Source organism: Corvus cornix, chromosome 26 (assembly GCF_000738735.6).
Source record: "Corvus cornix cornix isolate S_Up_H32 chromosome 26, ASM73873v5, whole genome shotgun sequence".
Taxonomy (NCBI): Eukaryota; Metazoa; Chordata; class Aves; order Passeriformes; family Corvidae; genus Corvus; species Corvus cornix.
In genome coordinates, this window is record NC_046354.1 from 649,065 (window position 1) to 663,219 (window position 14,155).

General features: G+C 47.8%; 1 protein-coding gene across 2 annotated transcripts in view; it reads right to left on the bottom strand.

Moving 5' to 3' along the window:
• RAP1A (RAP1A, member of RAS oncogene family) overlaps positions 1-13,353 on the bottom strand; it is a 30,832-nt gene extending 17,479 nt beyond the window's left edge. The window contains exon 1 of one of the 2 annotated variants that reach the window (XM_039565307.1): positions 13,251-13,353. The gene's annotated coding sequence lies outside the window, so the exon portion shown is untranslated. Of the gene's footprint in view, positions 1-12,875; positions 12,975-13,250 lie in introns of those variants that run through there. The other variant, XM_039565308.1, reaches the window with a different exon arrangement.
• Between the last annotated feature and the right edge of the window lie 802 nt (positions 13,354-14,155).

The following is a 14,155-nucleotide window of genomic DNA, read 5'->3' on the forward strand; positions in this document are numbered from 1 at the left end:
CCCCGCCCCAGGAACCTGCTGGCTCCTTGTGCAAGAGTTTTAGAAGGTGGTAACACTTCCAGTATCCCAATCCTTTGTTCAGTAACACTGAACAGCAGCAGTACTGATACTTCAGACAGTTATCACAGCATTGGCTACACCCTGCTGCTATGACAGGCAAAGGGTCCTCTCATTTATAGGTTCAGCACTTTATCCTTTCTTTTCAAGGGATAAAAAAAGAATCAACTGTTCCTCTGGAATCATAGGAAGTTTAAATGAAAACTTAGTATGCTGGTTTTTTGAAAATAATTCTTTTTAGCAGCTCTGCAGTCACAGAAATCAAAATTGTTTAGAAACAGATAATGAAACTCTCATAATCCTTGTCAATTATTTTTCCAAGTATAAGAGAAAGCAAGACTAGAGGGCAGGCTTAGATGGGATATTGGGAAGGAATCCTTCCCCATGAGGGTGGGCAGGCCCTGGCACAGGGTGCCCAGAGCAGCTGGGGCTGCCCCTGGATCCCTGGCAGTGCCCAAGGCCAGGCTGGACATTGGGGCTTGGAGCAGCCTGGGACAGTGGGAGGTGTCCCTGCCATGGCAGGGGTGGCACTGGATGGGCTTTAAGGCCCCTTCCCATTCAAACCATTCCATGATTCCATGATTTTTTGTGAAGGTGCTGCCAGTCCCAGCTCCAGCACCGCAGACGGCAGCGCTGGCTGCACTTGCACTCAAAAAGCACAGCCCGAGTTTAAATGAGGGTGAGAGAAAAGGAACAGAAAGAAGTGAGGCACGGAAAGGAGCAGCACAGAAACCACAGCATCAGTTCCTAGAGACAATGTGAGACGGCCTCTCAAGGTGCAGCTTCTACACCCACGTGCACTGTGAGCCTGAGGGGAATTTGCTCTCTGCTCTTCCCCAGAAAGGTGCACTGGGATAGAGAAAGATGTCCCCGGCAGAGAGGAGAGAGAGGCGGGGAGCAAGGACCACTCACCTGGCTTCAGGGAAGAAAAAAGGGAATAACTCCTTGCTTGCTCATCACTCACACCTCCCTTTTTTTGATTTTCACCAGAGGAAACCGGAATATTGAACGTTTCCAAGGGAAAAGTGCCGTCAGCACTGTGCACATTTGGGAGAGAAGCACAGATGTCTCTGTGAACTCCAGCACCTCCACTCCAGGCTGGCTGTGCCACTCCTGTGGCCATGCCCTTCCCATTTACCAAATGAGAGGCAGATTCTTGGGATGTTGCAGCCACACGTCCTGGTTATTTTTATCCTGGCAGTTAAATACTGAATCGTGGCTACTATAAACAAACCTGTTTAATTTTCAACTTGTAAATGTTCTCCGTGCCAGTTTTTTTCAGTTACTATAAACTAGGCCATGGAAAGGGGTGGATTTTCTTTTTTTAAAAGTGTCAACTAAACATTGCTCAACACTCTACCAAAATCCCTCCGTTACTCAGAGCCATGTTGGCAAAACAAACCCAAACCCAGCACTTCTGCAAGGGGAAGATTTACAGTGATCAAAACCACACTTAAACTGACAGATTCCCTCCACAATAAAAAAAAAATCCAAACAAACAGAGAGAATGATACAGCAGTGAAGGCTGGAAACACCAGACCAAGGATCTCTCCTTGGCTTGAACCAGCCCAGCCGCCGTTCCCGGCACTGCCCAACGACAGCTCCACTCAGCACCTGCTCCCTAATTTGTTCTACACCATGTTCTGAGATATTAAATTATTCAATGAAGTCGAAAGCACATGAAATACTCCCCTAATGCTCATCAAAACTGTCATCAACTATGCAACGGTTACACACGAGCCGTGCCGGGAACAGGGATGTGCATCCCAAATGAAAGGGGGTTTGTCTGGGAATCCCACAGTTCATTAGCAGATACCACCCCTAAACAGCAGCAAGACAAACACTGTCATAGATCACCCTGTTAGTTAACAAGGAGTTTATTTAATTAATAAAAATCACTGCCATGGATTCACTTGCCAAGCCCCTTCCCCAAGGCTGTCAAACTCCTTGGCTCTAGGGTGCAGGGAAAACCTCCTCCACCTTTCCTGAGGCCAACAACACCAGAAAAATGAGAGGGAAGAGAAAAACAAAAGACTAAAAGACCAAACTAAGCAGAAAGCAGGACTTCAATGTGACTTCAAAATTAGTTTGACAAGCTTCCGTTCACAGACTCTGCATTTACTTTCTTACTCGTTATCACTGCGGTACCTGACACCAAAGCGTGTTTTACATATTAACATTACGTAAGAGGTAACATTTTATAATTTGTGCCAGGAATCTCAGCCTCAGTTTTGTGATTTTAACAGTAAAATCATTACCATTTCCACTGACTGCTTTCAGCATCAAATCAAATACCCGTCAAGGCAACAAATGTGTAATTAGCTATGCACAAGCGTGTTGTAGGGTGAGTCATGACCCCACTATGGTGCATTCCTGATGCTGGAACATGCACACTGACCCTTGTCCAAGTCATCAGCAACTTAAGTCTAAATATATTTTCCTTTTGTTTTTTGCATAACAAATAACCCCAAAAAGACACAGCAAGAAGCACACACAGAAAATAGAGCTGGTGACAAGCCAAATAAGCAACCAGGTATTTGAGAACACAGGAGAACAACGACACCGGCCAGAGGTGTTATCTGAAGAGTTCTATCAGGAAAGGCAAGAGAGCAGCCGTCAAATCTTGCATCTATTCCCAAAAACTCAAGGCCCAGCATTCACATCCCAATGACCACTTTCTCAATCACTCCGCATCCTCCACGGTGCGTTGGGAGGTTCCTGAGCAAGGGCCAAGGCCATAAAAGCCTGGGCGAAGAGTAAAGTCCTCCAGCAACAGAGCCCTTCCGACTCCAGTGTTGTGCTGAGCTGGAGCTTTGAGCAAATTAACTGCAGCCCACACAAACAAGGCAGAGAAACAAACTTCTTGGAAAACAGCAATAATTCTGTCATTGGAAATAGTCATTTTGTGCACAAACACTCTGGGATTGATCCTCCTCAGCCTGTAATCTTTTGTGCAATCAGCTTCACTCTGAACCTGGAATCAAATAACATAATCTTAACTTCTATGGAAGTGACTGCCTAATTATTCATTGGAAACTGCTTTGCTGTAGAAGCTCTCCAGGCAAGGAACAAGGGCTCTGGGCAGCTAAAGCCTGCCATGCTGAAACGGCTAATTTATTTTTTGTCCTATTGGTCTGCAATTGCAGAAAGTTGCTAGGGACATGTGCCAGCCAGACAAAGGCAGGGGAAAGGAAGCCAGCAGCACAACTCAAAGACCAACACAAACTGCATCCCCAAATTAGAACAAAGCGCTACGTCAGTGGCTGGAGTTGGCAGCCTCCCCTCCGGACGGACTGCGGCACTCTGCAAATTAATACTGACGAGCACCGAGCTGCAAACAGGACACAGCCACCTCAGCTCAGCACATCCAGGGCAAAACACACTTTTCTCAGTTACAAATATCTGAAGTAGCTTGATAGGAAGGATTGTGAGGTCACAGGTCCTCCCAAGCAACACCACGGCCGCATTCGCCATTTCTCCTTTTCCCATCTAGCCCTACTGGAGTAGTTCAGCAGAGGGGTTTACACCATTCACAGGAGTTCTCCACAGCTTTTTTTGGAAGAAAAAATGAAAAAAATACTTCCTTTCCCCCCTCCTCATCAGCCAAACATGTAAACGTTTACGGGCATCACCATTAGACGCAGCAGCCACTTAGGGGACCTCCTCCATCTGCTGTCTACCACATCCCCAACTTGCCACTGATTTTTAAGCCCTATAAAGTTTTTTATTCCTCTCCATTTCCTTTAGTGGAAAGAAATATCCTGACCTTTTATAAAACAGATTAAATTCCAGACAGACCCGAGGAGGCTCAATCATAGCAAAAGACCAACTCCATTCTACTTGGTAGGAATAATTTGTTGTGCTGATAGTAGCTTGGCAACATTCGCCACTATTCTTCCTGGTTTATATAATTAAGAGTAAATAAGTGACATGAGGTAGATGGATTGTCACTGCAATTTCAGCTTGCACGTTAATTATTTCATTTCTGCAGCAGCAGTGACCAGACATTGGTCATAAAGCCCAGTTTGACCCTATTTGGTCTCCAGCATAAAAAATTTAATGGAGAGGAGAAGCTTCCAGCCCACTAGGGGTTCTTTGAAACTTCTCATTAAAATTGGAGAGGTTTAAACTGCTCTTCCCATGTATTTCAAACTGACATTGGGTAGGTTAAGATTAGATATTGGGAGGAAAGTCTTTACTTAAAGGGTAGTGAGTCCCTGGCACAGAGAAGCTGTGGCTGCGCCATCCCTGGAAGTGTTCAAGGCCAGGCTGGAGCACCCTGGGACAGTGGCAGATGTCCCTGCCCATGGCATGGGGTGGCACTGGATGAGCTTTAAGGTCCCTTCCAACCCAAACCATTCCATGATTCTATGATTTACACCCACCAGTGATAAATCCTAAGACTAATACCAAGCCCCTAAACATGGGGCACTTCCCAGCCCTACAGGAGACCGGGCTAACTCACAAATTCCAGAAAATATTGAGATTCTTTAAATCTCCCTGGCACAGCTGCAATAATCAGTGTGTGTGTGTGTTTATACACTGGATCTGCCCGTGCAGCCCGTTCTAAAGGTCAGCTTTGCATGTGCAGCCCAGAGATTTTCACTTGCCTGGTGTGTGGCAGCCACAAGCAACCAAAGCCCCCCCACCCCGTTCCCACGCAACTGCCGCTCATTAAACGCCTCTTTTAACAATGATTTTCAGAATGAAAAGCCCCACTGACCATATGGCCACTTATTAATACTACATTTGTTTATCAGTTTAAATAAACCCCCTACAGCAATGAGTATCCATGTAATGAGGACTTAAACGCAGCTAACAACGGATGTGTTTTAGCACTGCCAAGTAGGACTGCACCTCCTGAATGCTTTTCACGGCAGATTTTAAGGCTTGATAGGTACCTGAATAGCAGTAAGTGCACAGAATTAACTTCAAATAGAGGGGAAAGTAACAGTTTCATTATGTTTCGTAAAGAAATGAAGTTATTTAATGTGGTGCTTAATCCTTCAGTATTTAGCTCAGCCCCTTAATGCTGCTTCCTGGAACCTTGGGGCAGAGTGGGGGTGGAAACTGAATTTTCTTCTACAGCGAAAATGAAACTTTCTTCTGTGTGAAGGTTTTGACTGAAGGAATATTCAAATAGTTATTAACACTTCAGTGCTGGAGTGAGAGCTTTGAGGCCAGGGGGGTTTTAACCAAACCACTGCGAGACCCGGACTCTGCACTGGGGCTTCTCTGAAGTTTTTTAATCCTCCTGAACCTGCTTAAAAGGGCAAAACTCCTTTGACAATTCATCCTGGAATTTCCTTTAGAGTGAATAAAAGGTGACATTAAAGGAAACAGCTCTGATAGTTTAATCATTTTTATATGAGCCATTTCAGTATTTATAGGTCAAGCTTGATTACAACCAAAATAGACAATTATACAGCTGCCTTTAAACAGCAACAACCCCCAAGCCCAGGGGCAGCTGGAGTCCTGCTCCCAGAAGAGGGGCTGTGTTTGACTCACACGGAAGGGAGGACACATCCTACCCATGAGCAGCACTGGCATCAGCCAGTCCTTCCCCTCCACCTCATCAACACTATTCAAACAGGAACAAAAAAAGTCTTATTTTTAGAATGTGTCTTTGAAATGATAAGGCATAGGGCAAAAGGAAAAAAATCATCTCTCCCATATTAATATGTAAATTTGTCAAACACATGGCCTGGGGACAGCCGGTTCTGCACTCTGAGCAGGACCTGAGAACACACCACACTTCACTGGGGTGTTAATTGCCATCTCCCACAATTTCTGTGCTTTCCCCGTGGTGAGAACACCTTCCCACCAAAGTTAAAACTCCCAGTCATCTGTTTTTTCTAGAGTAAATCTGCAAATACAGCATCAGCCAAACCTGTGCCCTCAGCACAGTTCTACCATCACTGGTTCAAAGAAAGTTCCTGAATATATTTCAACTTCTGCCCATAGAGATGCAGTGGACGTGACCTTGGCATGAAAAGGACAATGAAAGAACTCACAGCATCCCAGCTCTGCAGACACAACTTCATTCTTCTGACACCTGCTAAGCCACCCCAGCACCCAGCTCAAGTTTGCTTTTGTGCTAAATGGATTTGGACTCGATACTGTGTTTATGACCAGGATTTGGGCAAACAGTTCATTTAACAGAGGCTGCAAATACTGAAAATTACAGAATAAAGGACAAGACCCACTTTCTCAGAATCACACCACCGAGGAAGGTGCCCTGGAGCATTACAGTATCTGTTTGATCATTTCAAATGGGATTCCTGAAAAAGCTTTGACTGCATTCTAGTGATCAATATGCCAATGCAGTGTATTCACAAAACAAGGCAAAGCCGTAATAATATTGTAATCTCCACAACTTCATAAGTGATCTGATGAATTAAAAGCCCTAAATGCATAAATATTTCATGAGAAAGGCTGCCTGGAACCACTTCAGTCGGTATCTTTAATGTTATTTTCAGCTACAATTACTGTTACAATCTACAGCAGAAAGCAACAATTGCCTAAATTTATCTTCACCCTTATTTACTTCATAAATCCATCAAGATTTTTGTTCTTCAGGCCTGATACCCAGTAACTGTTACTCAGCACAGGACTAACAAACACATCAAATCTCAGGGTAAAACAAGATGTGCTGGAATGAGACTGTTACACAAAAAAAGGAGAATTGCGCCAGAAATAGCTTTGCTCAGTGAACTATGAGTTACTTTTAACTATCACGTGGTGAGTGGCATATAAAAAGATATTATTCTGCATGTCAGCTGTCCGTAATGAAAGTTTTCCTCTTCTCAGCTGCCCCTCCCTACAACTTCAAGTTTATTTGCATGAGAGAAAAGAATATTACATAAAAATACAACATAAAAGGCACTGCAACCAATACATCCAGCTGAACTGCTCCTCCCACCTCCTCCGTGCTTTCCAGATTAAGGGTCTATTTCCAACTAAAAATGTGAGAAATGCCTGATTCCAAACAGATTCTTCACTTGGACAAAAACCTACAGCAGCCTTCCTTCCAGCGGCAGGGAGCAGTCACAGCCCCAGCTGCAGCCAGAGATGCTCAGATCCATCACGAGCAGATTGCACTGCCCTGAGTTCACACGCAATACCCTGATTTAAACATGACAAGTTCGCATTTTTTCAGTATTAGAACACTGCAGAACACAACATCATTGAATCCAACAAATATTTCAACTAAAAACATTCCAGCCAGCCTTGAGTCTGCAGTTGTAGCCACTGACAAGTGAAATGCAAGTGTCTGTTTTCCTGCAATGCTCCAGCAAGCAGCAGTTATGCAACACAGCCCCTTGACAAACACACTACTAGTTGCAGTACATTCCCAAAAAGCAGGGGTTTTGACAAAGCAACAATCACCCATTACAGAAATGCTCATCCTGCTCATTACATCGAGCATATTTCTCAGTGTATTTTGCCTCACTGAAGTGATGAATAAAGATTTGTTTCAGCCCTAACACAGCCACTGCTGTGGGCACATCCAGACCTCTCGCTTCAGTGCCCAGATGGATTTAAGTATTTTCCATCTTATCAATATTCAAAATAAATAACAAACCACAATGCCTCGGGCCACCTGCTCAACAGGACTGCCATTGCCTGGCTCCCCACATTTTAAGTTAAACAAAGTCAAACAGGTGAAAAAGCCAAGACAACCACCTGCAGCCATGGGCTGTGAGCAGCCCTGGAGATTCCTCTTTGGCTGTTTGTCCTGTTACCTGCTTCTTCCCTGGTATAAAAGCCCTGTGCAGGGTAAGACTTCCCCCTCAGACAGGTGATTTTGTTATCAAAAGAAAGCAACCAGCAGTTTTCAAAACATACCAAGTCTGCTTTTGTCAGCATCTGGATTTCTCAACCAAAAAAAATCCAATCCGTGCCTTTACCTGGGTTCAGGTCAAGCCACTGCAGCTGCAGTGAGGAAGTGCCTGTTCAGGTAGAGCAGGTATTTCCCAACTCCCAGCACCCCATACCTGCTGGAGCACTCGCAGCAGGGAGCAGAACACACATCAAAACATCAAAACACCGTCTTTATGTGGCCACGTCGGGGTTCAGCAGAGCCACCCGACCTGCTCCAGAAGCTGACACGGTGAGAAAGAGCCCCAGCCCTGCCCTGGGTACTGCTGCCACAGGAGGAACAGAATCAGGCAGTTCTGAGCTCACCTTCACCCAGGTGTGCTGCCTGCTACAGGGCTTTGAGTGCAGCCTGCCAACAGAAAAGTTACAGACCCCAAAATGACTGGAGATCCACATTACGGATGGGTTCTGGTGTCCCATTTCTTCCCACACACGCCCCAAAGGATCTTCCCACAGCACTGGAATGCAATTTAAGTTTAAGCACAGCATTTCTGATTAGGAATGTAACACTCAGTGGCTCCTCCTTGAGCACCACCCTTCTTCCCACAGCCTCCTCATTTTAATTTCGTTAAATGGATTACTTTAGACAACCTTAATTATTGCAGTATTTGCAAGGGAAGAAGTGATCTCTCAGTAACCAGTTCCTGTCCCTTTGCAGATCAAAACTTGTTTCATAGCAAACCTGGGAGTGAAATGGCAGCAGAGGTGCAGCACAAAGTGCTTCAGTGTAAAAACCTGGCCCAGGTGTGTCCTGACTGATGCTCTGCTGTCACTGGGTCCCTTTTTCTTCAGAGGGGAGCTCATAAAACAGGCATTAATTAACAAAATTATGCTATCACAGGAAATAACAGGAAGCTTCTAATAATGAGCCATTTAGCTCTGAAGGGTTTCAGTCAGACATGTCAAACCAGCTCACAGAGGATGTCAACAGTCACCAGCAACAAGCACAGCCAGCTGAAAAACAACCAGGGGAGACCCTCAATTTGTTGCAACAGAAAGGCAGCTCAATGGAGCTCCCATAAATGCAGGCTGGCTCTTGCAAATAACAACCTGCTACCTCTGAGGACAGAGACCAAATGTCACCTCTTTGGTATTATTCTGGCAGCCAGAATAAGCCACAGGTCACGTTCTTCTCAGTTGTCACAGGCAAGCACAAGGCTGAAGGATGCTGCCCTAGCTCAGATGTGTCAGGAACTGCAGTTTCTTGTTCTCTTCTCAACTCCCTCCCTCCATCAGCAGCGGTACTGGCACAATAAAAGTGTATCTTCCTCACGCCTACTTTAATCCTTTCTCTTCAGGTTCAACAGTTCAACAGTTCTTCACTTAACCAACACAGATGGCTTTTTCACTCTAATATTCGTGCTGGAGACACTAAAACTGTATCAGTTGGACTCTACTGGGTTCTTGCTTCCAAGAGTTCCTGAATGCTCAACAGTAAAAGCTCACCAATGGGAAAGCAAAGGAGTTCAATCTCTGACTTGCCTTACTCACCTCACAGCGCAGCTGCAGGGGCTGAGTATCCCAGTACTGCAGAAACCAACCACTCTGGGAAATGTCTTACCCACAAAAACCGGGCCTCTCCTCCTGGCCTGACCACTGCCATCCATCACCTGTATAGGGAGGATTGGCATAAACTCATCTTCACAACTTCATGCTCTATTTCACCATTTTTATTAACTGAAATGTACTGAACTTGATTCTACCTCCCAGCACCTGCAGGGAGCTGACGGGAAGGATGGAGAGGGACTGTTTACACCTCACACAAGTTTTAACATCTGAACAAGATAGGCTGGACCAAGTAAGAGAGCTCAGCAAGATGAACAGTTCTTTCAGAAAACTTTGGGACATTCTTACTTATCTCTGCCATTAGGTGTCATGTTTCCAGCAGCAGCAACTTTCCTAAAGTGCCAACACAAATGCCTACAGGAAAATCTGACCCTGGAATTTAGGAGCACCCCTTTCAGAAGACATTTCCATTAAAATTCTGTTTAATTTCCCATCCACTATTAAATAAAAGAGTAAAAGCAAATCAGTAACTACTTCAGAGCTCAACATAAAATGAATTGAGGCTTTACTTTAACCGCCATCCTCACTACCTCATCTTCAAAAAATAACCCAACATGCCCCAAATCAAGGCCAGAAAATCCAAATACAACCCTAGGACTTCACCAAGTTTTAAAAGCAGTGTCTCTCTTGCATCTGCTTCTGCAGAATTAAATACACAAAGTTATAAGAAGTGATTGATGTTCAACATTAATGTGGCCCATCAGAAATTAAAAGAAAGTGATAAAATAGGAAGTCTCCCATATTACCCTAAAACCCGAAAGTTTTGATCAGGATCCACAGCCAGAGCCAGCTGAGCTAATTTCAGCAAGGTTGAAACTAACACTGGATCAAGGATAATCCTGAACTTCAAACAGCTACACATAAAAAACATTCTGAATATAAAGCCTAAAGATTTGAGCTTACATATGTTCAAAAGATTCACTTTGTTTTCTCTAGGAAAACAGATAACATGTTCCTGTTGTCAGAGTATTAGGATTCCTCTTGAAGATGTTTTTTTTTAAGTCTGCAGAGTTGCACAGAAGCAATCTGTTCTCTAAACACTGAGCACAAGTTCCAAGTGCCACCAAGTGCACTGTGCACGTGCAGGGTACAAGAAAAAGCCCTGCAATATAAAGTACAAACAAATGCTTGGAGTTGTTTATGCCCAGGACGATGATTCAATATACAATTAAAACTTCTATGTTCAAGTACATCCACATGTTACACTCTTGCTATTTAATTACTTTCAGGTTTTTTAAGAACAGTCCTCAGACTGGCTGAGCAGCCACGAAATGTATCACTAATAACCTATGTCTGTATATTTGCACCTTATGGTTCCAAATATAAACTGTTTCGATGCTCTGTGTAAACATGAGTCTCCAAATAAAAGCATTAACCTGTCACTGGACTTAGGCTGTGCGAGTAATTCAGCCCGTTTGGCAGGGAGATCCTCTCAAAACCTTCAGCAAAGCTACTTACCCTAAAAGCAGCCACGCCAGAGCCAGGACACGTGATGGCAGCCAGCGCTCAGCGCCCTGGCAGCCCTAGGGGTGACAGCCCGGCTGTGGCACCGCCGGGCCCGGATGGCACCGAGGCTTCCTTTGCACCGCCGTGGTCCCCTCGTCAGAGCCCTACAGCCTCCTGGGCACCCCCACACACGGGCTGTGAGCAGGATCTGCGTTTAAGGGGGACAGCTCAGCTCCCTGAGGAGGATCTGAGGAACACAAACACTGAGTCGCAAGCACTGCGCACGAAAACAGATTATTTTTAGAAGCGGTGCGAGCACAGCGCTTCCTGACGACTCCACCTTGAAGAACGACAGACGCTCTGTCACCCTCCATTCCAAAAGCAGGATTTCACAACTTCTGCTACCTGCCACAACAGAGAGAGGCAAGGGACAATCTGCCGAGAACAGCAAGTAACAATTTCCCAGTTTATAACTTGGCACTAAGAACTTCTGTTGGTATATGCTGTCAGTCCTCACTCACGTCGATAAATCGATGCCTTTTTTCCTGCCACAGGGATGAACAGAACATTAAATGTTTTTATTTATGACACTGATTTTTTCCATAGCAACCGGATGTGAACACGGCATTCCCAGCGCAATGAAGTCACTATAGCAACGTGATAATGATGTCAGAATAATCAGACAGCATTTCATACTCGTGAAATACATCACTTCTGTGAATTCAGAAAGTTGCAGAGATCACAAAAGCAAGAGAGCTCCATCTGGAACTTCCCTTTAACTTGCCTGGTTTTGGATAACTTCTCATTAAAGGCACAGAGCTTTGCTAATGCACCATTTTCTGTTTCTCCAAGCTTCATCCATTACTTCCTGAAAGTCTCACAAATTCCCACATTAAAATCCTTTCAGATCCGAGGATCTGCTACACCAGGGAGAATCACTGACACACCATTTCAGCATGAAAAAAAGCAATGACACAAATCACAACAATGAAACATTTCACAGCACACAGGCACCGTCAACTGAACAGCCGCTTTCCTCAACTCTTCAGATAGTCTGATGTCTCTTTACGTGAAGCAACACAACTACTCAGAGAGAATTACAACAGCAACAAAAATTACAGAGTGCCAATACAATACTCCGAAGGCAGACAGGTGTTTTCAAGTCAAACAACTATTTTAAGAAATATTATCTCCCCTGTTAAGCTACTGAAAGGAAAAAACCCAGAACGTTCATGGTTTGCCCTTCCTGTTTGCAGCTCTTTCCAAGCTGTGAGCAAAGCAAAGCCCAATTCCAGCTCTGTCAGTCGGAATTGACTCGCTGTGTCCAAACCCCAACCCTCCCGCTGAGGAAGCTTCGCAGGAACCCCTGCACCAAACCCAAACATTCTGTACCTCAAAATACCACAAGCAAAGACACCAATTAAAAAGAAGTATCTAAATACCAAAGTTTCCCTATGCAGAGAACAGTTGCTCTTTGAAGCGACTGAAGAAGTGCAAGGAACCTTTTCAGAGCTGAGGTGGTCCGAGACAACCAGTCCGTGAAAGTGGAGGGTGAGGATGGACCGGGGGATGAGGACGGGCCGGGGGATGAGGACGGGCCGGGGGATGAGGACGGGCCGGGGGATGAGGACGGGCCGGGGGATGAGGACGGGCCAACCCGTTGTTCCATGCGGCTCACGAGGGGCTCCCCCTTGGCTTGTCCCACCTTCCCAAACCTCCTGCCGCCCATCCGGGCCGGCGAAGCGGAGCGGCCGGTGAAGCCTGTCCCAAGTCCTGCCGTGCCCTTGCCCTCGTCCTGCATCCCTCTGTCCCAGCCCGCCCTCCGTGCCTCCAGCCTTTACCTCCGGTGCTCCTCGGGCCCCGCACAAGCCCTTGCGCCCCTTCCCATGGCGCGGAGCAGCGAGCACGGGACGCCCCGCACACACCTGGCCCCGCGAACACCACAAGAATTCCGGTTATCTCCCGAGCTCGGCGACACGCTCGGCGGCGCGCAGCCCGCCCGCTGCCGCGCAAGATGGATGTCCGGCGGGGCTGGGACGGGACCGGCCGGGGCAGGACGGGGCCGGGGCCGGGGCTCAGCCGCCTCCCCCTCGCTGCCGGCCGGGCTGCGGGGAGGGAGCGCTCGGCGCGGCCCCGCTGACACCGCCCGGCCCCGCCGGACTCCGGGCCGGCCCCTGCCCCGCTCCGCCCGCCCCGCGCGGCCCCGCGGCCTCGCCAGGCCCCGCCGGGACGGCCGGACCCGCCGCTTCCCCCGCTGCCTCCCCCGCTCCGGCCCGCGCCCCGCCGCGTTCCCCGCTCACCGCTGCCCCCGGGCCGGCTCCCGCCGCCGCTCGGCTCCCCCGGTGCGGGCTCGGGGCTCGGAGCTCGGCTGCTGCTCTGCGCGGCGGCGGCGCCGCGTCCGCTCCGCCCTCCGCGGCCGCGGCCCGGGGAGGAGCCAGCGGGGCGGGCGGGGACGGACGGGGGCGCCGGGCCCCGGCAAAAGTTCCGGGAGGGCCGGGGCAGGTGCGGGGCTCTGGGCGGTGTTGGTTCTGTGTCGGGAATGTGCATCCAGCGGGACCGAGCAGGGCTGTCCCGCGGGGCGGGCACGGGCCGGGGCTCTGCGGGCGCTGTGTCCAGGACTGGGCCCCTCGTGCGGGGGCTGGAGCGTGTCCAGGGAAGGGAGCGGAGCTGGGGAAGGGGCTGGAGCACCAGGAGCGGCCGGGGGGGCTCAGCCTGGAGCAAAGGAGGCTCGGGGGGACCTTGTGGCTCTGCACAAGTCCCTGACAGGAGGGGGCAGCCGGGGGGGTCGGGCTCTGCTGGCAGGGAACAGGGACAGGAGGAGAGGGAACGGCCTCAGGCTGGGCCAGGGGAGGGGCAGGGTGGACGTCGGGAGGAATTTCTCCAGGAAAGTGTGGTCAGCAAACAGCAGGGACCAAGCGGGTAACTGGGCTGAGGGTGTTTCCATATGGAGATGATGCTGCAGCAGTCACGCATGGGACAGGACAAAAGCAGCTCCGAGGTCACCAAGCACTGACACCACAGGGCTCAGGACCAGCACCACATCACCTCTGCCCCTTAAAAAGTTTTTCTTGAAACACAGCACTTAGAAGTGTGGGGGGTTTTATTTATTTTTTCAGAAAAGCATAAAAATAAAGAACTGTAACATTGAAGTGAAATACGCCTGTGATCAACAATAAACACAAAATGCAGGAAGAGGAAACGGCAC